This window comes from Ambystoma mexicanum, chromosome 13 (genome assembly GCF_040938575.1).
Source record: "Ambystoma mexicanum isolate Mex_15411 chromosome 13, UKY_AmexF1_1, whole genome shotgun sequence".
Taxonomy (NCBI): domain Eukaryota; kingdom Metazoa; phylum Chordata; class Amphibia; order Caudata; family Ambystomatidae; genus Ambystoma; species Ambystoma mexicanum.
This window is the reverse complement of record NC_090938.1, coordinates 780,089,929-780,112,435: the sequence shown is the minus strand read 5'-3', so window position 1 is coordinate 780,112,435 and position 22,507 is coordinate 780,089,929. Positions and strand designations below refer to the sequence as shown.

Sequence of the window (22,507 nt, the reverse complement as noted above, 5' to 3'; positions counted from 1 at the left end):
CTGAGAACTCTGCTGCATCAGTGGTGAGGCCAATCATTATTTCAGTAGAAGATACTGCTGCAGAATCAAACATACATATTATACTGCCTGGCACTTTATCGGACTCAACGTTGTTGAACACATTGTCTTCGAATTGTGCCTCTAAAACTGTGCATATCCCATTTGACGTTCAGGGCGACAGACTAGTGCATGCATTGGAATGCAATATTTTCCCTCTAATGCAGAACAAGACCAATTTTACCCCACAGAAAGATTGCATGACCTCGGTGGACTGTATTAATCAGTTTTCTCAGTGGGGAATTAGTAAAGACGCTGAAGTTGATAGAAGAATTTCTTTTCCTTCAGAGACTTGTGTGATACCCGGCACAAATCTCTCATGCTCACCTTCATTGTTGAGGGGCGAGTCTTCAACGTTAGGGTCATCAAATACAAATTCCCCTCAGACTTTGCCACAGAGAACTGTAAGAGACCCTTATCCAGGCTATCTGCCTCCCGATACTTCTACTACTACGGGGTTGGCATTACATGCCTTAAACGTCACGTTATCCCATGGCTAATTCTTATGAAACCTTTTTGAAGAAAGTTAAAGAACATTGTTCCTTAATCACCACAATGGCTTCTAATCTGGCGTTTTTGCAGGGTTTCATATATGGCTCACTACAAATGTATAGGGTGTGCCAACCCATACCCTCTCAACTGAATATAGATAACATGATAGGCAGATCAAATAGTTCCATCATTGTAGAAATCAGGATTAGATTGCTTTTATTAAAAGTAAAAAGTGCATATGGCACTGCGCATATTTGGGTTGGGATGGCCCAGGAAATGAAGGGTGATTTAAATGTCACACACACTCCATAAGTACATAAGGATATATTATGAATAAAGGATACAAAGTGAGAGAAGCTTGATTTCATAAAGAATATAGCTCCCTGCTCCCTGAAGAAAGGTACAGTGCCAGACAAAAATATATTTTAGAAAGAATATTCAAATGCAAAATGGTTTCCAGTCCCAAGCCAAGTGTGTGGGACTTTGCAATGGTGCAGACGGGCTAAAAATGGTGGTGTGGAAGGTTGCCCAGAGCAATTGCCAGTGGTTTAGATTTATTCGAAACCTTCCACCCATCACTTTTGTGGTCAGGACTATAACTCATGCCAACGTTTTTCAGACGAGCAAGAGAGGCTGATGCATTTAGAAATAGTCTTTGGCAGCATCCCGCAGTGAGATAATGAGGCTTTCTTAGTTTAAACATGGAAATTGGCAAAGGAATCAGACAAGATTGCGATAATGTCAGGCCAGTAATAGAAGCTTTGACACATTTATCTATGCTCTTATGGAAGAGGGTACAACGTTTGTCATACAAACTATTCCGAGAGGCAGCTTTATTATTTTGGCAACCATAAAATAAAGTATATATTTTCCAAGGAGGTTAAGCACTAACTAATTTGCCATAATCTCAGCAAACAGATAAGGGCCCAGACAGCGGTGCGTGGAGATGTTCTTGGCAGGAGTTGAACACTGTCATAGTTGTGCCCAGCCAAGTCTAAAATAAGCATAACAGTTTCGTGCATCAGAGAAAATTGTGTATGCAAGATATGCTAATGTGGAATTGTTGTACATGTGACAAAAGGTTATCCAATGATACTGTCTTCTCTCTGACTAAATTGACCTATCAAAAGCATACCCTGTAAAAGGTGTTCATTTGCATGAAAGTGTTGCGTAATCTTAAAAGGCTATAAAACTGGGTTGGAGGCAAAAATGCCTTTGAGAGTGTCCTGTTATTCCATCAATAAAGACATGATGAGGAAACCCTCCCAGGTGTCTGATTTCTCCTGCCTCTGTCTGAAAAATGAGTGTTCATGAATGCCTGATGCCTGATGGGATGGGAAGCAGGTCCCCTGTTCACAAGGAGGGTTCCTTGCTTCAGATTGGGCTGCTAATGACCCACAAGAGGGCCCCACCATTGATACAAATTCTACTAGCTCAAAGAAATCAGGCAAACGTACACAGGTGGTGTTGGAGGACAAAGTGCTTCTAGCACCCAGGCAGTGTCTGCACAAAATTACAAATACGATACCTGTCTGTATTGAAATGGGTAAAAAGTTTTTTTTTTAAAACATGAAAAATGTTCCTAAACCTAGAAATAACAGTTCATGAAAATATTTAAGGAACCTAAAGTTGCACAATGACATGAATTCTACAGATCTTGACTCGGAGGCTCCCCAGGGCTGTGCTGCCGTCTTGACGGCATCCCCGGGGTGTGCACAATGTACTACGGCCCCCTTATTGAGACCTCTAGCCCCTATATTCTTACCACAAACCAAGGTCCAAAAACCTACACCCATTACGCAAGATGTTTGGCTCCAATCTTTTTGCTGAGAGCTAAGGCACAAACACCAATGATGAATGTTTCTAAAACCCTGAATGTGGAGGTAGTTTGTCAGGACCGCTCTGGGAATATGGACCTGGGAGATGTCACGGAATGTTGTGGTGTAACAATGATTGACAGGGACATAGCGCAGGTCAATGGCACAAGATCTATAGGTCCCGCAGGTGTTGCCCCTGCCTCCCTCCTTATATCGGAGAAGGGGTGAGTAGGTCTCTGCTGGTGGAGTCTAGTGCCCTTGGTTTGGGTGTACGTTCTGGGGATAGTTCCCCCTCCTTTCTTACTTTGGAGCAGAGGAGAGAGAGGGCCTTGCGGTTGGGAGGTGTTGGTAAACCTGTTGTGGGACAGCTGGTTCATCTTTCAGAGGGCGTGGGGGCCATGGATTCTTGGGGGCTGGTTACTCGGAAGACACGCCTTTCTTCTTTCTCACCTTGGAGGAAAGGAGGGGGAGGGCATTGTTGGGGAAGAGGTGGGTTCTGCTGACCCATGTGTAAGGCCTTTGGTTCAAGGTTTAGAGGGCGGGGGCATCCATCAATTGGATAGCAATGTCAGAAAATTTGCAACATGACCTCAGAGTTGGGGAAATCCAGGTGGTGGTGAAATGTGGGTTCAAATTTTCAATTTACAGATGATCCCATCTTGTTCATTGAGTACATACTTCCCGAGGGTGATATCTTTTCATTAAATTGAACTCATATTCTGACATTTTCTGCTATTCCTAATCTTAGATTGGTAACCTCAAAAGACATTGCATTGGTGGATTTCCCCTGAAATGAAAGATTGCAGCTAGATAAATTGTATTTCTGCTCACGGATGATAAGAAATTTGGTATTAGCTGAGACAGAGGCTTTACTGCTGCTGGGCTTTGATGTGGTTAGTTCGATGAAGCTAGAAGTTCTCTCAATAGTACAGGTGAGAGTCGAAGAGCACTCTGGAACTTTCACTCAAAACCTTTTTGCAGCGTCTATCCCTTAAAATAAGTATGCATGTCTCTGCTTATAGAGTGTGTAATTTTATCAACACAAAACCTCTACCTAACCAAGCGGACTACAATTGGAATTCTATTCTAAAAGTATTGCATGGTGGTACTCGGATGGGGGGGGGCAGAAACTCGTTGAGATCAACTCTTTCCTACAGCATCCTGGAATTGTAGATGATATACTAATATTTAGCCGTCTTATGTACTTATACGCTAATACGCCTCCAGGAAACCTAGATAACCAATCACCGATGGAGGGCGGAGGCCTGCTATGTGCCCTTAAGAACAACTCATGTCTTATAATGACACAGGTGGACACACAAAGGGGTGACGTACATTTGGTTAAACTAACTTGGTCAAGTGCTTCTGTTGAGGGCCAGAGGCGGGCTGTATGAGTTTCATCTTTATTTTTTAATCCTAAAAGTGAGAACTTGCCATTTTTCTAGGGAATGTTTTTCAGACTTGATTTTACAGGTGGAAGATGTGAATGCCTTTAGTGTTCTTGTGCTGGGAGATTGGAATTGTGAATGTCTCGACCCCCCACTATTACTTGGAACAGGATTGAGCAGGGGTCTCGTCGCTGGCGAGACACAGGGTTCTCTAGTTCGTGAGACTATGGGCCTCATTCTGAGTTGGGTGGTAAGGGTTAACCGTCGCTGGTAATAATGCCGGTGCCGGTAAATCCTTACCGCCCAATTCCAAGGTCCATTAGCGGGAGCCGCAAGTGGGAATGGGGAATGGTCTACTGAATGGGGACTTACCGGGTCCTCCAAGGTCGGAATGACCCGGTAAGTCCCCATTCAGCCAGACCAGACCCGGACCCGGCTTTGGAGGCAGCCATGGTGCTAATAGAACCATGACTACCTCCATACTCCATAATGAGGCCCTATGTGTAGTTGGGGACTGTGCATTGGGAACGGGAACACAGGAAAATGACATTCCACCATAGTTCACATGGAGAAATGGTTTTGCGAGATCGACTCTTGACTACACTTCCTTGCCTTATGATCTGAGTTTTTGTTGCCTGAAATTTGAGGTGGTTGATCGGATGAGCAGTGACCGCGGTCTGGTGGCGCTATACTTGGACTTGATCATTTGTACTGTGTGACGTCCTTGTATCAATTTAGCAGTAGAAGTAGATCCTAGAAACCGTGCTCTAACATGGAAACCTGCCGTAGCTATTAAATTTAACAACGCTATTTCAGCACTGGAACATGTGCATGAGGACTATCGGCTAGAACCCTCTATATATGATCAGGTGGTTCAAGGAGTATTAAGGGCTCTAATACAATCAAGACCTCATGCTACTCACCAGAATATTTGTGAAAGAAAGGGCATCCTAAATAAATCTTCGGGAGCGTTCCCCAAAACTCAGGAGTCTTACAAAGAAGAAGCAAACTCCCTGAAGGGAGGTTATAACGAATGGCTTAAAAACCACAGGGCCGAAATGAAAATGGCGGATGCTGCGGCAAAGCTGAAGGCCGTCTTGAAACGAGATTCGGCTTCTTTTTGGGGATTCATTAAATCACCAGCATTGCAAGGCACCTTCAGGTCCAACCTATTGAAGCCTCTAAATGGGAAAAACATTTAGCAGAATTATCTTCACTCCCGGATTTGGGCGATGCGCCTAGGGATATTGACTGTACGGTCCAATGGATTGATTACGTACAGTGGGGTCTTTTATCTGTGCAACATTGTATTATGAGAATTAAAGGTTAAAATGCACCAGTGCCAGATGTCCCGGCTAATACTACATTCAAATCTAATGTCCTTTTGTGGTCAGCTACCTTCACTAATATTCCCTCCTTAAACAGTCTTCCCTTATCTTGGCGAGAGGCAATCATGAGTCTCATATATAAGAAAGGGGATAGGATGCTTCTGGGAAATTACCGTGCCCCATCACTTTTAGACTCAGCAAGTAAAATCTGTGGGTCTCATATACTCCAAGAACTCCAAAGTTGGGCATTAATGGCAGGAATTTGGGATTCAGGTTTTAAAGCTGGTACTGCGACAGTTCTCAATTGTTATTTAATAAATCTGCTACAAAAGCAGGCTGTTGAACAAAGGTGATCCATTTATTACACTTTTCTGAACATCTCGCAAGCCTTCGATTGCATAAATAGGAACATTCTTTGGCAAAATTTGAACGCTTTGGGTTCTCCACAAGGTATCCTCAGTATTTTCATGGCCGTACATACTAACACCAGGATTAAAGTAAGATTAGATCAAGCTGGGAATACCACAAGAGGGATATATACGCATCGTGGGATTCGACAGGGATGCGTTTTAGCACCTTTTTTGTTTAACATTTATGTTAATGACTTTGGTGAATTTCTGCCTGAGTCTCGCTCCTTGCCACTGAAATTGGGATCAATGCCTATGAATTATTTGGCCTATGTGGATGACATTGCTTTATTCGATACAACACCGATCACTCTGCAGCATACTTTGACTGTGACAAACCGGTACTTTAGTAATCTGGATGTATATCTAAATTTCAGCAAATCAAAGATCCTGATACTCAACTACACTAAGCGAGCAAAACTTAAATCCACTTGGTCATTAAGTCACTCACAGTTGGAACTCGTTTCAGATACCTGGGAATAAATGTGCTCACAAAGCGTTCTAAATTGATATACTCACATTTTATGAGAAATTTGGCAGCCGTGAATGCGACCGAATTACAGCTGCTAATTAGGAAATGTGAGCAATTTTCCGCTATACCTAGGCTCAACTGCTACCATCAAAAAATCATTCCTTGGATATTGTATGGGGCTGAAACGGGCTGGCTGCCTTCCAGTTGGGATTTGGCAAAAGGTCTTTTTTGGAGGAAAGCCTTGGCTTTGTCACAGGAGATCCCTTTTCCAATTATAAAACATGAAAAAACTGGGTTATTGTCTCTAAAGGTCAAATTTATTGGAAAATGGTTCAATTACTCTAGAAGCAACTTCTTCCTCCAACAAATTCCCTTTCCTTTTTCATATATGATATGATATGGCATTTATAACGTGCCTGTACAGAAGTGTTTCTAGACGAGACAAGACAAGGAGGGGGAAACAAAAGGAGGACAAAACAGCGATCTTCTAGGCCTTGTGTCATTCAGATTGCGCAAGTGCAGGGAAAGGTAAGGGGAGAAGTGCCAGAGGGCAGCGGAAGGAAGGAGTGCAGGTAACTCAATAAGCGTGGCCAGCGAGTGGCTCATATGTCCAAAGAGAAGGGACTGTAGGGTTGCAGGTACAGACCCTTACATGCTGGGAGAGCCTGGAGGCAGTGCAAGAGCAGCTGGACATGCAGGAGCCTGGGCCTAAATTCTGAAGGTATCCAGGTGCCCAGTGCGCGGAGCAGTTAGGTACTTCAGCACGGGAGAGGAAGAGACAAAGCGGGAGCGAAAAGGAAGGTCTGAGTTGCTTCCGGATCCAGAGGTGGGTCTGCTCAAATTTGAGAGAGGCAGGGAGGCTGTTCCAGAGGCAGGCCTCAACTGAAGAGAAGATCTGCCCCCAACTCTCTGCTTGGAGAAGCGTCTGACTCTCAGAGAGTTGGAGGTGGATGAGCGGAGAGCTCCAGAAGGAAGATGTTTAGGAAGAGGAAAGTTGGAGGTAGAACAGTCTCAGGCCCCAGAAAGCCTTGTGGACGAAGCAGAGGGTCTTGAACTTGATCCTCGCAGCCACAGGGAGTCAGTGGAGAAATTTCAGGGCTGGAGAGATACTATACCTGGGCTTGAGGCCAAGGACAAGTCTTGCAGTCCTGTTCTAGATAAGCTGTGAAGGGCGAAGAGTAGAGACAGGCAGATCTAGAAAGAGACTGATGCAGCAGTCCAGCCCAGAGAGGACCAGAGCTCTGGAGACAGTGCACATCTGGGGGGGACCTAAATGTGGAATTGGGTGAAGAAAAATGTTCTGTCTTCTTAAATTGGAAAAAATTGGTAATTGCCATCTTGAAGATACACGGTGTTACTACACAAGATCTAATAGAAAATCCTTTTGAGGTGAAATAAGATCGTTTGAACGAGATTGGAACAAGAATCGGTCATTAGCAATGGATTGTCATCTGTTTTACCATTTTAGATCTGGATTCAGAGCTTTTAATGGGCTGCCTAATTATTTGTTAAAGCATCAGTCAAGGTCTCCGCAAGCCGAGATGCTTAGATTTAAATAAAATGCGCTGCTAAGTAAGGACCTCGTGGGGGCTCAAGAGAAGGCGGCCAGGTGGGAAAGGCTATGGAGACGCTGCCGATCACTTTTGGGCTAGGATCTTAAATACGTGAGAATTCATTTTAGATGTTGTGGTCTTAACATTTCTAGAGAAAGGATTTAGTAAGATTCTTTTTAGGGGGGAAAGAAATGTATAGAATGACATTTTTGCATGGTTTTATATAATATTTATAATGTGTTTTATAATGTGTTTTCTTTTTCTGTTGTGCAAAAAGTTGTTATTCTTATATGTACAGCAATAATGAATAATTAAACATTCAAGGTGGGTTGTTTACTGTTAGAGATGGCATTGCAGAGTTTGGGGGACATTTAGTGAGGGTGGGTAGGCTTGTTTGGGGTTCGACCAGGCAAGCTCGGGGGGCTGGGCAGAAGCAAGAGGCATTCTCAGCTGACCGCCCTCCCCTACACCTGTCAGTTCCTGATGCTGGTAGCAAAATGTGTAGAATGTGTGTGTGTGAGAGAGAGAGAGAGAGAGAGAGGGGCATACAGACAGAAGAGAGAATGGGTGAGGGGGAGAAAGCAAGAGAGAGATAGAGGGGGAGAGGGAGAGAGAGATAGAGAGAGAGAGAGAGAGAGAGAGAGAGAGAGGGAGAGGGGGAGAGGGAGAGAGAGAGGGGGTGAGGGGGAGAGAGGAGAGAGAGAAGAGGTGAGGGGAAGAGGGAGAGGGAGACAGATAGAGAGATAGAGAGAAAGGGGAGAAGACAGGGGTGAGGGGGAGAGAGGGAGAGAGAGTAGAGAGAGAGGGAGGAGAGAGAGAGAGGAGAGAGGATGAGGGAGAGAGAGCGAGAGGGGAGAGAGAAATGTACACAGAGTGAGGTAGTGAGAGAGCGAGAAAGAGAGAGGTGAGGGGAGCGAGAGAGAGAGGGGATACAAAGAGGGGGAGAGGGAGAGAGAGATGGGAGGAGAGAGGGGTGAGGGAGAGAGGGGGAGAGGAGGTGAGGGGGAGAGAGAGGAGGGAGAGGGAGAGGGGGAGATAGAGAGAAAGGGGAGAAGGCAGAGGGTGATGGAGAGAGAGGGAGAGAGAGAGGAAGGAGATAGAGATAGGGGAGAGAGAGAGAGTGGAGAGAGGGGGTGAGGGAGAGAAAGAGCGAGAGGGGAGAGAGAAATGTACATAGAGTGAGGAAGTGAGAGAGTGAGAAAGAGAGAGAGAGGTGAGGGGAGTGAGAGAGAGGGGGAGAGAGGGGAGAGAGGGAGAGCGAGAGAGGGGAAGGCTGAGAGGAAAAGAGAAGGAGAGAAAGTGGTGAGAGGGAGAGACAGAGGGGGAGAGAGCAAAAGAGAGGGAGAGTTGAGAGGGACAGAGAGCGATAAAGGGCTGAGAGGGGAAGAGAGATGTAGAGAAGTAGCCCCACCTCAAGCATCTCGCCCATATTGCCTATATGTTGGGAACCAGAGTGTGAAGTACATGCAGTACCAGTGAAAATACCAATAACAAGGATAATCCTGGAAGCAAGGTTCCCATTAGGAAAGCCACACTTGCATAGAAGACAGTATGATGGCCGTTTGAATGAAGTCCCAAAAGAAGAGTCAGAAATGAGCAAAAGAGCAGATTGGTGACGTCACACAAAGCAAGACTGATGCACCCAGAAGAAATGCAGAGACAAGAAAACGTAGATATTCTATAAGCATCAAAGAAAGTATCAAAGATAAGTAACATTTCGGGCTTGAGATGAAGAGGCATATGCTACAGAAACGATGACGATATCAAGTTATTTTACATGTGTACAGATGCAAAGAAACGCAAGTCGACAAAGTATTCTTGAGGCTAGCTATGTAATTAATAGATTGCGGCAAGCCCCAACATATATATATATATATTAGTGAGTGAACTATGGACGATTCCACTACGCATTATAGCAGATCTGGACCTAAAAAAGGAAGGCCTTTTCCAGTGCGTCGCAGTTAAGAAAAGCAAGTGAATTACAGGCGAATCTCAGAAAGGCGAGGGTGGATCGACCCCAAGGAGCTAAGGCCATGCCAGTCTGGGATGAGCAGACATTAGTTACAATTGTGTGAAAGAACAAAACTCCTGTTTAGAAGACGTGCACGAAAACAAGGAAGACGTCAGAGGTTCATTAAATAATAGTATTTTAAATGCACCAGAGCTCAAATTTGTGGTCTTCAGTCACGTGGAGGGGTGATAATGCACAATCTTGATGAAACACACCTACGCAAGGAGACGGAGCGTGCCTCCACTCCCTAATTTTCTCCAGAGCAAGGAACATTTCCAAGGCCAAGTTCAAAGGCTTAATTGACGTGCAGACCACTGAGGTGATGATAGATGATATGCTAATTGGTGGGAAGCGATGGTCAAGACCAACCCACCAGCACCTGGAGACCAGCCTGTGTGCTGCTGGCGTAGGTGGAAAAGTACTGACGGATGTAAGGGTGCCAACCAATTATAGGTGGCCACGTAGTTAAGAGCCCTATAGTTTCTGTAACCAATGGGACGTTGTGTATTTAGTGACGTTTATAGTGATCTGTTTGAAGGGAGGTCCTAGTTGCCCTACCTGATACTAGAGACTCTATCACTTTCTTAGACTAGTAAGGAACGTATACCTAGATGTTCCCTCTAAGCCTATCACATTTGGCACTAGGTTTTTGTAGTTTGCCACGTAGGATGATGTTAGCAAATACATAGGTTGACGTCAGCAATGACGAGTATTTACTATAAAAGTAATGTTTTTTATTAATTTCTTTGAGATCATGCTCTGAGACGTCCGTTGATCTCCCTGTTTTAGATAATTGACATTAAAACAGTCAAACTTTGCCAACTTTCTGAGTTAGTCTGATTATTGATGTTTGAGTATCTTCTGAATCCCCATCCATCTCAAAGTATTGCTACCTCGTCTTAAAGGGCTGGGTCGGCCGTCGTGGTTCAGAGATGTGGGTAGTGAAGGAGAGCGAGTTATAGGGAGGGGGACGGAAGAAGAAGGGAAGAGAGAGAAAGGGAGAAGGAGAGAACGAGAAGGAGAGATGGGTAGAGAGGGAGATGTGGGTAGTGAGAGATAAAGAGGTAGAGAGAAAGAATGGGTGAGAGGGGCATGGGCGTAATTTTAGGGGCACAGGGGTGTTTGTCCCCCCCCCCAACATTTTCAGCAATGTTACTCCACTGGAGAGGGGGATGGGGGGAGACGTGGGCAGTGAGGGAGATGGAAAGATGGGTAGTGGGGAAGAAAGAGGTAGTGAGTGGGAGAGAGAACTTCACATTTTGCTGGTGTGCTCTGCTGTGTTTTGGACTGCCATTATCCCTAGCCATCAAAGTCAGCGGTGAAGGATCATGGGAGATGTAGTCCAACATACGTTTTGTGTTGCTTGTGATACCCTGCCATGACCGACGTTTCGTGGTGTTTGCTACTTTGTTTCCTGGGCCCACTAGAGGCTCTGGAGGGAGCAGGTCTGCCTGTGTTCTCATTTATATTCTGTTGTGTTTGCAGCATGAAAAGGCAACCGTGAGACCTGTGCTCATGCCGCTGTGGCCGGCCCTCATGTTCTGGAGCCGGGCTTTCGGTTGTTTCCAGCTCTGTTAGTTGCATAATATCCCAACTGTTGAGATCAGGGCCTCTCCTCCTGAGATGGGAGGTGTTTCCATTCGTTCCTGCCCAGGTGGCAGCACGGGAAATGGGCGGGAACAAGACTGAACGCAGCTCCTCCTGGAGCCCTGCCCCCTAGGACATTCCCAGATCTGCTTAAACACCAGACCTACCTTCAGAAGGCTTGGCACAGGGCACTGCCTGGTCTTCTGAAAGCAGTCTGCCCATCGGGGCGCAGGTGGCTGACTTGTGCCATCAGGGGACAGTCATAACACTACCGGCCATATCTGCTTTGAAGCAGTGTTACCCAGGCTTCCCAGAAGCCTTCGCACGGGAGACCGAACACAGACGCACACAATGTTGGCATCCACTGGAAACATCCGCTGCCCATTAAAACGATTTCGAAAATGGCGAATACCTTTGTTTGAAAATGTGTTGCCCGCTTTTAGTGTAATGTGAACAGGGGACCCCCCAGCAACTCCCGAAGCCCATAATGCTGAACTAGGGGACCAGTGACACTCAGAGGCACCTCCGTACCGCGGTGGAGACCTGGTGGGGGAACGGCAAGGATCGCAAGACTGTGCCATTGAGGTGCGGGTAGAGTGTAGGGAGAAAGCGCACCCCGCCGGAGCGATCGGAGTGCCGCACCGGACCCGGCGAAGGCAGCATGCTGAATCCTGGCGAGGGTCAAGCAGGGGGTGGCCCAGAGGTTACCTCCAACAGCCGGACAGCCTGTGGAAAGACTGGGGGCCCCCGCAACACGAGAAGGACTGGGGTCCCAAGGGGGGAGACGCTGGGCACTGGACCCGCCAAACTGGCGCCGGACCCTATAGGGCAGGAGGTAGTCTATGTGAAGGTGGCGAAGACGCTCTGGGCCCCCCTACTACATCAACAGAACGGAGGAGGGGCCGCTGCCACGTGGGTCCCCCCAGGAACAACACAAGACACGCAGGACCCTGAGCCCCCCCCCCCAGAGGCACCCCAGCTGTTGAACCAATGCAAGGCGCCCCCATTTGGGGTGGAAAGACATTGATCCCGGACCCGGACTGTGAGAGTGGCTAAGGGCTGGCAGCACTAAGGAGACAGAGGGCAGAGGCAGAAGGAGAGAGACTCGAACACAGGGGTGGCATCCAAACCCGCAGTAGTACCCTGCCGGGGGGGTTACATTAACCTGACAAGAGGAAGGTGACCCCGGGAAGGAGACCTCCCCTAACATTGGAGGTGTCGTAGCTCTGCGAAGAGAGGGAATCAAGCTACGCTATAGTCCGACAAGAGACATTGGGTTTGTCGGGGGAGGTGAGGGCCCCCGATCACGGGGCTTGTGCCCGCCGCCCCGGGCTTCCCACAAGGAATGCACCCCTTCCCTCGGACCGAAGATCACACCGAGGTCCAGCTGACGGTAAAGTAGTGGGAGGTGGTATCCACCCAACAGGGCCATCGGAAAGGAAGTGCAGGACGGTGAGTTTACGTAGGGAGGTGTGGGCCCCCTGGGATGGTGCAGGGGTGTGGGCCCGCCTCCCCCCGCACACAGTCATCCAAGACATCTGCAGCGCCCCCCGGGGACACCGCCCGCAGGGGTGCAGTAACAACATATAGATACACCATCGGGCCTTGAGGACACAACGACACGGCCCAAGGACGGACGGGCCACTCCAGGGTCCCCACTGCATGGGGAAGGAGGGGTGGGGGCAGTACATAGACGTGAGGAAGAAAATGGCCCCTTTTGTGTACGCCCCACGGATACCAGCCAGGAGAACACCCGACAGGGGCCAGGGGTCAACGATGGGTGAAGACGCGGGTGCCACGAAAAAAAGATGTAGCGGCCCTTCTTGAGGAGATGAGAAGCATGAGGGCGGACATTGGGGGGGGAAGAGGGGACAGGATCACAAACAGAATTGACAGGATGGAGGAAAGACTGGTGGAGGTGGAACATAACCAGGCCTCCCTGGACACGTTGGAGACCCAGATCGACATGCGGCTCCACAGAGGTTAAAAGAAGGGAGGAGGAAATCCTCCTGAAGGTGGGCGGCCTAGATAACCACAGGAGGCGCACCAACCATTGCCTATTCGGGGTTCCTGAGAAAGAGGGGGAGACAGAGAAGGACTTGCGGAGCGCCCTCTACGCCGTTACTAAACTTATCTTTGAATACAACACCATTGATGATGTCAAGATAGAGCAGATACACAGAGCTGGGGGGGGCAGGTAATAGTCCCAGGTTCATGCTTGTTCGCTTCCACAACTATAGTGATAGACTCCAGATCTTGGAACAGGCAAGAAGGAAGGGCTCCGTAATGTATGGCTCGGCAAAGGTGACTGTCTTCCAGGACCTGTCCTCCCTCACCCTCTCCAAGAGAAGGCTCTGCGCCCCCTCACGAGGTGGCTAAATGTTAAGGGGATCCGATACAGGTGAGGGTCCCTTTCTCCATATCGTTTGAAGTAGAAGGCAGCAAATACTGACCTCGGAGGTGGAAATCACGAGGGCTATGAGTGAATTGATGGCAGAAGGAGAGGCTCCCCACACCTCCAGGGAGAGGAGGCCGGATGAAGGACGGTGTTAAAAACCAAGTGGAAGGAGGAGGCGAATTAGGGGCTCGTGGGAGATCAGGAAGCTGAACACTCCTCTAGCAGAGGGGAACGGGGGAGATGTGTGATGGCGGCCCCCTTGGGGTGGCAGAGTTTCGGGAGTGGAGTGTCGTAACCAGCCCGGACATGGGGGTCTGGGTACCTTTATCTATCTCCATCTAAGGGTGGGGGCATTGTAGTTTAAAGTTTCTGCTTTTTGAAGGGTCGATTAATCTCAAGGTTCAGTTGGAGGCGGTTAGTGGAGGGGAATAGGGAATGTGTAGATATTTTGAAGGAGCAACTGATTTGAATTTGGGTAAATAGTGGGGCTCAAGAACATGAGGAGTGGAGGAAAAGGGACCCTCCCCAGGAGGGGGCACCCATAGGAGGCTCGGTTTTCACCTGGTTATGACAACAGGGCATAGCCGAGCATCGGAAGGGGGTGGTGGGTGGGTTGGGGGCTATGGAAGGGGGGTGATGGGGGAACCCAACTGGTACGGTGTGCTTCAGAAGTAGAGTTAAGTCTGTGCAGAGTCCAGGCTGATGTAGTGAAGTCCAACCCCCGGACAGGGATAACATGAGCATCTTGAAGGGGTACAGACCAGGGGATGGTTGCCTACGGATAGGCACCCAGAATGTGAAAGGGTTGAAGTTACCTACCAAACGATCTATGGTGGCTAGGGAATTCCCGAGTTTGCAGTTGGATCTTATGTTTCTCCAGGAAACCAGGTACTCCAAAGGGGAGGAAAGAAGGGTCCCTTGTGGGCGTGCAGGCCGGGAATTCTGGGGATCAGGCCCTCTTAGAAAGGCTGGGGTGGGCATGCAGGTACGGAAGGGTTTGAGGATGGAGATCACCAAGGTTTGGTCAGATGTAAATGGGAGAGCCTTACTGGTTTTGGGGGATATTAGGAAGACGCGGTTTACGTTCGCCACTGTGTGTGCGCCCAACCAGGGACAGTTACGCTTCTTGATGGATACAATGGCAAACATCCTCATAGAGAATTCGGGGCATCTGATCACAGGGTAGGTCTTCAATACATGGGCTGATCCGGTCATGGACAGGCAGAGCCAGGGGGAAAGGGTGAGGGAGACACCCAGCCCCGCATACTGCGAGTTTCATGACTCACTGGGAGAGTGGGGGTTCAGGGACATATGGCGACATCTCCACCCAGGGATAAGAGGTTACACATTTTACTCCCCACCCCATGGGACCTACGCGAGAATTGATTACCTGTACATATCGAGACATCTGTGGGAGGAGGCAAGGGGCTCTGAGATCGTCCCAATCTCATTGTCCGACCATGATATGGTAACGGTGGATATACAGTGGGTAGGGATTTTCCCGACTGGATCAAAATGGAGGTGCAATGATTCGCTTTGGAAGAACCCAGTGTTCTCCTCTGAGATGAACAAGGAAATAGAGGAATATTTTAAGGTCAATGATGATGGGGAGGTGGATATGAGGGTTGTATGGGAGGCTGGGAAGGCCATGTGGAGAGGGATCTTGATTCGGGAAGGGGCCCGTAGGAAGAGGGAAGGGCGGTTGTTAAGAGGAGTTTGAGGGAGGAGATAAGACACCTGGAGGCAAAGGCCCATGACCCATCTGGGAGTCGGGAGGAGAGCATACTGGAGGCTAGGGGCAAGAGGGAAGAACTGAGACTTCTGGAAGAAGGGAAAGTTGTCCGTAGCTTGCTTTTCCTCAAACAAAAGTTCTACAAAAAGGGGGATAAGGCAGATTCCTTATTGGCCACGCAACTGAGAGGTCAGCGTGCGGATAGGTGGGTTGCAGAAATAGGTGGGAATGACGGGGTGGCACGCCTTACTGGGGAGGAAATTCCCAAAGCGTTTGCTGCTTTTTATGAAAACCTGTATGCATCGGAGGCTTCCCCCAAGGCACAAGACATCGGTGCCTACTTGAAGGCCATTGACCTCCCCAAACTCTCTGAGGAGGGGTCCTCTGCATAGGATGCCCCTATTAGGGAGGAGGATGTTAAAAAGGCGGTGGGAGAGGACGGCTTCACTGCTGGGTTCTATAAAGCATTCCTTCCCACCCTACTCCCTTTCTTGACAAGGTTGTTCAACTACATTCAAGACACAGGCAGGGCACCAGAGTCGTTCTCATGTGCCATGATCACAGTTATCCCCAAGGAGGGTAGGGATCATCGGAGCTGTGGGCCATATAGGCCAATTTCTCTCCTCAATATAGATGCCAAGTTGTACACCAGGGTGATATCCACGAGACTGGAAGGGCATATGCCAAACCTGATCCATTCGGACCTGGTTGGGTTTATTACGGGTCGACAGGGAGCGGATACGATGAGGAAGACATTACACCTCATACACGCAGCCCAAGAGATGGGGGGACCCAGGTCTCCTTTCAATAGACACGGAGAAGGCCTTTGATCAGGTGGAATGGGGGTTTCTTAGGGCCTTCTCGATCAAGTTTGGCATAGGGGAAAGGTTGCTTCGGGCATCTTAGCAGTCTATAGGTCCCCTATGGCATCGGTTATGGTGAACGGGGGATTCCCGAGGTGGTTCGAGCTCGGGAGGGGTACCAAGCAGGGGGGTCCCTCTCCACAACACTGTACGCTTTGTCGATAGAGCCCCTTGCTCAGCGGATCAGGAATGCTCCAGGGGTGCAGGGCATCAAAATGGGAGGGGTGGAATATAAAGTCGCCCTGTATGCAGATGACATGTTGCTACACCCGAGCGAACCCTCGATCTCTGTTCCAGCGGTCCTCCGGCTGATTGAGCACTGTGGCACTGTGAATAGGGAGAAGTCGGTACTCCTCCCCCTGGATAGATTTAGGGATGGGGCATTGGGAGATTCACCCCACAAGGGCTGGAGATCAGTGCCTCTGGGATGAGGTATGTGGGTGTTAATCTCACTAGAGACCTGGAGAGTTTAAACAATGCTAACTTCCCCCCAATGAAGCTGAAAATACACGAGGATATGATAAAATGCCAAAAACTGACGATTTCCTGGCTGGGTCGCCTGAACGCACTGAAGATGGTGGTCCTCCCGAGGGCATTATGTATTCCAAATGCTACCGGTGCACATACCAGAGGGGTTCTTTAGAGAGTTACAGGGGGCGCATCACAAGTTCCTCTGGCAGGGGAAGAAGACCAGAATCCCCAGGTCTACCTTGATGTTGCCAACGGACAAAGGGGGGTTGGCCTTCCAGATATTCGACCCTACGACAAGGCAAGACAGCGTAGAGTCTTGATTCCCCACTTGCGATCCCAGATAGATCACCAATGGGCGGCGATGGATAACTTCTACCTGAGCCCGGCCACAGTTGGGGAATGGTTGTGGGTACCCAGGAACAAATTACCAAAGAGAATACGGGATCACGCCATCCTGGAAACCATATGGGAAGTTTGGAGACAGGGGGCAGATATGAAGGGGGTGACCACATGGCCCTCCCCTCTGGGGCACCTGTGGGTACCCGGAATGAGGGACGCCATACCGGACTCAGGAAGGTTTCAGGATTGTGTTGAAGTGGGATTGAAGCGGATAGGGCAGCTCTTTAAAGGGGGCACTTTCATTTCTATAGTGGACTTAGAGGAAGCCCTGGGGATAGGCAAACTCTCAGTATTTCTGTTGCTGCAGCTGAAAGGGGCCCTTACAGATGCAAAGGTACGGGATAAGACTGGTAGGGAGCTCAGGCGGTTCGAGAAATCGCTTGACAGAGGCACGGCGATGCGAGGCTTAATCTCAGCCATGTATGCAGCCTTGGTTGGGGCGAGAGGCGGGTCCACAGAGAACTTGAGAGGGCATTGGGAAAGGGACTTGGGGATGGAAATCGACGAGTCCCTCTGGAATAGGCTTTGCAGGGGTGTTTATAAAACATCACTATCATGCCAGTACAGACAGCACGCGATCAAGCTCCTACATCAATGTCAGTTTGACCCGGTCAGACTGTCTAGGATCTTTCCCGATGTTAGCTCACAGTGTTGGAGGGGCTGTGCAGGGAGGGTGGATTACTGCCACATGTGGTGGGCGTGCCCTAAAATACAGGTCTTCTGAGATGAGATCCTTAGCTGGATCAGAGACCCGGAGGGGATTCCTAGAGACAAAAACCCCCTGCTAGTCCTGTTTGGGATGGAGGCGGAGGAGGGGGACTACTTCAGGCTACCAAAAATGGCGGCAGCACTACTGTGGGCCGCCAGAGCATGCATCGCCACTAAAAGGAAAAACGAATGCACACCTGGCAAGAGAGAATGGACCAATGTGGCTAAAAATATCTACCTGGTGGAAAGAATCGCAGCAGGGCTCCATGGCAGGCCGCGGCCGACAGAGATGGAATGGCATCCCTTCACGGCTAGATACATGACACCCGAGGGGCAGATGGGGTAAAGCGCGGTGGATCCCAGAGGGAGGGAAGGAAGTGACCAGCTGAGCTTGCCCTGGTATCGCTTATGGGGTGATTATAGAGAAATGGGAGGATGTGAGATGAGGGTGCCGAAGCGTGGGCCTGGGGACGAATTAGAGATGGTAACCTGAACAATGGAGGAGCACACAGTACCAGCGGGGAGGGTGGGGTGTCAATATTGGTATATATGTCCTGCAGACCTCGCTTTGTTAGGGTGAGTATAGTGATTGAGCAAAACAGCAGAGTCTCACTGCCATTATTCGTGTAAAATGGTTTCTTACTCAATCACTATAAGAAATGTTTCAAATGTACAAGTGTAGACATTCATATGTTCCCATAATGCTCTGTGCTTGTATGCAAATCGCCAGGATTGGGTTCTATGAAGAGATACTATGTTGCTATCTGGCTTGGCGCCACGCCCCTCAGCCCCACCTCCTGCCCCCACAGCCAAGGAGGAGAGGGTTCCCCCAGTACATTGTTTCCATTTCCAGTGCTGCCCAGGTGGAAACTCCAAGAGTCCTTCGCTAGGCTGCCCTGAATGGTACTTAATCCTCCCTCCCTTCAGTGTTAGGCCTGCCCATTCATCCCTGTCAGGTCTGCTAGTTAGCTTTTTAAAAAAGGACCTGAGCCCCTACAGCTGTATGGAAAGATCTCCCCCCTGACCTCCCGACCTCCTGACCCCCGGCCCCTCGAGGTAGGCACAGGGACTCAACAGTGCAGTTAGAAAGATCAGAGTGCCCGACACTCTTCAGCGGGAGCGTAGCCGAAGCTTCACAGTCTTTCCTCCCAAACCTAGATCCCCCCACCTGGGACCCTCTCTCTGCGACCACCCGCCTGTACCCTTAATAGTCTGTCCTTCTAAGTGCATCCAGTCATTGTCACCTGCTCTTGTTGCACGGGTCTCTGTTGCTCCACAGCACCCGCTTCCATCCGCTTGATCTCTTTTCCCCGCTAGGCCATCCATATGAAAATCTCTTCCCACTTTATTTTGCCTTTTCAGCAATCTTTCAATCTTATTTGTACCCAGGTGCCACCGTCCCCCATTACCCGCTCACGCTAAGCGCTTTGGGTCATCCATGCTTACCCGTTACCAGTCACCCACCCCCAGTACCCTGGTCCCTCCCCATCTTCTTCCTGGTCTCCTTGTCCCTCCACGTCTGTCCTCACCTGCTCCCAGCCTCCAGGGCAGTCCCCACTCTCTCTAGGCCACTCCCCATCCCTTTCCTATTCTCCTTGTTCCTCCGTGTCACCCGTGCTCCCCGACTTGCCATGTCCCTTCTCACCCACTTCCCGGTCTCCAGGCCACTCACCGCTCTGCTACTATTCTCCTTGTCCCTTCCTGCCCAGAGAGCCCCCAGTCTCCATGTGATGTAGGGTTCGGATTTCCCTACTTGCAAGAGATATACACAGGCTATTCTGAGGACCCTTATGTAGTGGGCCAACCCAACATCAAAGGGGTTAAGGAGTGTCACTTGCACCACTACTTGGCTGCTCCCTTATGTAGTGCACCCCAGCACCATGGGTACGGCAGGGGTATTGCTTGCACTTCTACCGGCTGCCACGGGTCTCTGGGTCCCCTCCTGCATGGCTCCCAGTCTCCTCTAAGCTTCCTCCAACAGTATATTGGGGAACGCTGTGGACTGGCACAGTCCTAGGGGAGGTGAAGTGTTGAGGGTGTTGTGGTAACAGAAGTGTTGGAGGTCTTACCCAGGGTGTCAGGTGTGCTGGTATCTGGTCAGGTTAAAAGGTCCCATTGGGAAGAGCCTGTCCTCTTTCTTCCCTACGTAGCCCAGTCACTCTCCCACATGCTCCATTGGGTAATTTCCCAAATGTTCTGACACAATGATTCTAACATTCTGCTTTCTCATATGTTGGGTATACATTTCTCCGAACCAGGAGTCCACTGACTTCCCTATCAACTTCCATTAAACCATTCCAATTATGTGAAAATCATTCATCAATAAATTACAAACAATTTATTCGAAAACCACAATGGATTTATGGACCAACCATATTCGATGTGTACAGATATGCATTTAAGGTAGGTTATTGGAAATTAAGTTATCCTGAAGAAGACTTAGTTGCTTGAAGAAAGAATAGTGGAAATCTAAAAGCCGAAACATGTCGATCTTCACAAAATGTAATATTATCGGAATGGTTTCATGGAATTTGATAGGGAAGTCAATCGGCCCCAAATTCAGATAAAAGTATATCCAACATATGGAAAATCTGGATGATAGGAATGGCGTCAGAACATTCAGAACATTATCCGATGGAGTTTGTGAGAGAGTAAATGGGAAATAAATGCTGATATCGATATACAGTTGTGTGGGTCTCTACATTTCTTTGGGATTGCCATGATTGTATGTAGCAATCTGTGATTGGTTACTTCCTGATTTGTTCTTCTCGGGGGACCAGTTCAATGGCAGGAACATCTACATATTCCAGATAGAAGAAATTAGTTCTGAAGATATAGCCCAAGTCCACGTGCACTAAAATTCAGTGTCAAGATATAGAGAAAATGTATGGGGTGTTGAGATCTAGTCGGGATGCCAAGAAATAGCCTGTCCTGAAGAAGGCCCGATAAACAACAGTCGTTTAGCATTAGGGATAATGCCAAAAAATAGTCAGGGCCGAAACATATGTCAACCATCCTTGAGGCCATATTAAAGAGCCTCAACCCTTTTTCCGAGGCCACATTGGAAGGGCCTTTGACAAATCTTGTGTAATGACCCATGTATGATTATGTTTACTTGTGTCACCACCTGCAAATAGGATTTGCCTTAGAAAAAACAAGGCTTTTGCCGTTTTCGCTTACTCCTGACCAACAAAAAATATTGTGTTTGTTGAACAAGAACCATAATCACGTACTAACCCCACTATAGAACTCTTTTTGATGCACATCTGATATGAACAGATATTTTGTTTACACTTGGTGTGTTTTTTTTATATGTGTATTGATTTTAACTAAGAATTGAATAAAACATTTTGTTAAAAAAAGATCCATGGTTGACTACAGTGTTAAAAATGACCCACAGTATTAAGATATTGGCCCATACCAATAGTGTGAACTTAAGGGAGGGGTAACCAGTCCACTCTCATGTTTTAGACAGGATTGTATGCATAGTGATTTCATGAAATGATAAGGCATTAAAGCCATCCCTATTTTTGGAAAAAGATTCATGTGTGCTTTTCTGGGATAACTGCGGATGTTGTGGCCAAGATGAATTAGGAGGAAGAGGCTGTTTCCGGTGAGGAAGAAAGCCAAGAGCTATCATTATCCTTACGCTAGCTCTTGACGTCAGAGGGGTTCACCAATGACTAAGAAAAAACATTGATGCAGCGACTGCATTTGCAAAATGGACCTTCCTGCGACGGTCACATAGACGTTTTCCCCTGTGGGTGGAGAATAGCACAATTTGCGCAGGTGAAGTTGTAATGAGGCAATCACTTGGCGAATTTGCGCAGGGGAAGCTGTAATGAGGCAATCACAGGGCGCAATTTGCGCAGGTGAAGCTGGAATGAGGCAATCACTGGGCGAATTTGCGCAGGTGAAGTTGCAATGAGGCAGGCAATCACTGGACGAATTTTCGCAGGTGAAGCTGTAATGAGGCAATCACTGGGCGCAATTTGCGCAGGTGAAGTTGTAATGAGGCAATCACTGGGCGCAATTTGCGCAGGTGAAGCTGTAATGAGGCAATCACTGGGTGCAATTTTCGCAGGTGAAGCTGTAATGAGGCAATGACTGGTCAGTAGAGGGCTGGTGGCAGGTGGAACTAGTCTGGGCGGCCACCCAATCATCAGTTACCCCGATTTTACCCAGATCCGTTTCCGTGTGGTGGTGGAAGGCCTGTCGCCATGCACCCCAACCTCACCCCACCCCCCACAACCCGTCCATGTATGCTGTTTTAGGTACACAGTTACTGTCGCGTTAATGGGGGCTGGCCACATGTGCAGGATGTCACATTGCACTAGCAATGCATGCATGCAAGAGACGGTGGCATTTTCTAATGAATGCAGCCTTCTGCCGACCACGAAAGACACGTGTTGCATGGGTCCCCTGGCCACTCCGCGCGCCCCCTCTGCACCTTGCGCCTCTTGTCTACGCCGCCACCCAAACACAATCAGGAGCATGCACTCCTCTGCCTGACTCACCTGATACCTCTGGCTGGTGTCTGCGCAGGAATCCTGCAATGGAGGGGGAGGGGTGAAATGCATGCACTCCTCTGCCTGACGCACCTGACACCTCTGGCTGGTGTCTGTGCAGGAATCCTGCAATGGAGGGGGAGGGGTGAAATGCATGCACTCCTCTGCCTGACTCACCTGACACCTCTGGCTGGTGTCTGTGCAGGAATCCTGCAATGGAGGGGGAGGGGTGAAATGCATGCACTCCTCTGCCTGACTCACCTGATACCTCTAGCTGGTGTCTGCGCAGGACTCCCGCGATGGTGGGGGGAGGGGC

The 22,507-nt window shown here is 48.8% G+C and overlaps 1 protein-coding gene across 1 annotated transcript in view; it reads right to left on the bottom strand.

Annotated features, from left to right (window-relative positions):
- The window catches only part of LOC138521943 (prostate stem cell antigen-like), an 80,958-nt gene that overhangs the window by 21,563 nt on the left and 36,888 nt on the right, over positions 1 to 22,507 (bottom strand). The window lies entirely within an intron of this gene.